Below are 2546 nucleotides of genomic sequence, written 5' to 3' on the forward strand. Positions count from 1 at the left end.
CCGTCAAGTTTCATAATAGGTCGATTCACTCTGATTTTTTAGCCGGCGGCATAAAACTTGAATTTCTGCGATCGTAAATTTGGTATGTTACGCGTTTGTAAGACGGAGACAACACACGAGGGCGTGCCGTCCACTTAAAATTCGTTACAATTAGATTTACACCATAATATCATATTATATAGGTATGTATCGTATAATAAATTATTTTTTTTTTAGATGAGAAAACATCTTATACAGCATTCGGATGTTTCAGCTTGGATACTGAACATTTTTGACCGTTATCGTTTTCCTATATATTATTAAAAGGAGAGGCGATTTTTTATAGATCCCTGAAGTTCTACTGATTTTTCAAATTGTTTCTAAAAACATCGAAAATTCTTTTGCGGAACAAGTCTAGTTTAGCGCCCACTCGAATTTTTCAATTTTTTTTTCTGAAACCTATGTATTTCGACGAGTTTAAAACGATGGTGTAAAAATTAATTTGCGGAAATGATTATTTTGGAAGTAACAGCCTTCCAAGGTTTGCGATTTTACGTTTATACGCATGCGCGCAGTACTACTATAATGCCTCGCGGAGGATTATTTTTGTTATTTTTTTGTACTTACGTATTCTAACCAGTTTAAAAGGATAGGTCAATAATTATTTATCTCCCGATTTTTTATGTAACACCTCCCCTGTTGGGTCACATAAGGTTAAGAAATTGTATTTTTGTTGCACCGAGTCACCGAGCGGGGTCACTCGACCGCTGCGCTCGCTCAGATAATTAAAAACGAAAATATCCCTCGATTTGTTATGCAACACCTCCCCAAGTGGATCACAGGGTTAAGAAAATTGCATTTTTGTAGTGTTGCGCGCATGTGTATAAACGTAAAATCGCAAACTTTGGAAGGCTGTAACTTCCAAAATAATCATTTCCGCAAATTAATTTTTACATCATCGTTTTAAACTCGTCGAAATACATAGGTTTCCGAAAAAAAAAAATCGAAAAATTCGTGTGGCCGCAAAACTAGACTTATGCCATCTATTTTTATCTATAAATGGTCACAGGGTAGTGGGCCTGAACCTTATATTTTTAGGCTTTTACAAAAAAAATCGCCATCATTATTTATTTTTGTATTGGTAACTTATAAATCATATTATATATATAAACCTCAGGGACCAATACATTGACTTTGTCCGGGGCCCCAAGGATCCTGATTGCGGCACTGCGTAGATCTTTATCGGAATTCGTGCCGCGCGAATTTTCTACGGAGTAAGTTTTTTTTTATTAGCTCAATTTGTTTTTCACTCTTATTTAATATACGGGTGTAAATATGTACGTGGCGTACCTACCTTTTATGTTAATATTATGTTAGGTATATTAAAAGTTGTCTCTGTGTAGTGTGTTCTGAAAAATGAAATTTGAACAAATATAATTCGATACCTACCTACACGGTCTTAGAAGATCTTTCTAATAGGTTAATATATAAATAAATATAATATATAATAATATATATAATATATGTAAATAATTTCTATTAGGTAGGTACCTCTAATAAATAGATCGTGATCGCGATTTATGATAATTGATGATAAGAAAAGTAATTGATAACAACGATCGCAGGTCGGCCTACCCAACGCACAAGTGATAAGAAATTTGTCGTCGCTTCTCGGCGACTTGCCTTTTAATATATTTTCTATAATGCGTCGTGCTACCTCTGTATTATGATCATAAACCAAGAAGTACAACTAACTTTAAGTATCTTAAATCCGTAATCGTGCTCTGGTCCTCTGGATTTCATATTTCTATAGACCACGGAATATAATATACCACGGCTACAGATACGTATAATACTAACTGAAGTCAACTACACAACAAAATAGGTAAGTACCAACGTACATAATAGGAAGTTAAGTAAGCGTAATACGAGTGTATTATATTCAATTGAATATTTTATCATATTTCAATAAGGTACTCGTGTATAGTATGCTACCATCCATAAAACTGCAGGTACGCATGTATTTATCGTTCAAAAAAAGTATTCTAACTACTAATCAATTACAGTTAAAACTATAACACTCCTAATCTATTGCCGATAATCATCATTTTTAAGTAGCTTAAAACGTGTAAGTATATATTGTTATATCAATATCTATGACACATTTTGTTTTTACGTCATCCCAGAAAAAGTAATTTTTTGTTGATATTTACCGGTTATTGAATATGTTGGTATCTACTATTTAGGTAAAGTTTTTTATAACCATTAAATACGTAAAAGTTTTAATATTGTTTATCATAACGGTTCAAGTTGCAGGTACTTTCCTTTACTAATAAAATATAACTTTTATAAGAATATGTCATATTTTTCGGTGATTAATAATATTATATTATGTACAGTATTAATCCATCAATGTGGCGATAGGTAGCATACTACATGTGTACTTTTATAAATACTTTATACATTTATAATATACTTGTTAGTTAAGAGGACGCTATACACGCATGTGTTGTCTCCGTCTTACAAATGTAGAATATAGCAAAAACTGTTTTGCGCGGGAAAGAATC

At 32.5% G+C, this 2546-nt stretch overlaps 1 long non-coding RNA gene across 1 annotated transcript in view; it reads left to right on the forward strand.

The window, feature by feature from the left end:
- Positions 1-1640: 1640 nt before the first annotated feature.
- Positions 1641-2546, forward strand: part of LOC107882596 — a 4943-nt gene continuing 4037 nt past the window's right edge. Inside the window, exon 1 of the long non-coding RNA XR_003839220.1 lies at positions 1641-1864. This is a non-coding gene — a long non-coding RNA (uncharacterized LOC107882596). The remainder of the gene's footprint in view (positions 1865-2546) is intronic.

The sequence above is a fragment of the Acyrthosiphon pisum genome, chromosome A1 (assembly GCF_005508785.2).
Source record: "Acyrthosiphon pisum isolate AL4f chromosome A1, pea_aphid_22Mar2018_4r6ur, whole genome shotgun sequence".
NCBI lineage: Eukaryota > Metazoa > Arthropoda > Insecta > Hemiptera > Aphididae > Acyrthosiphon > Acyrthosiphon pisum.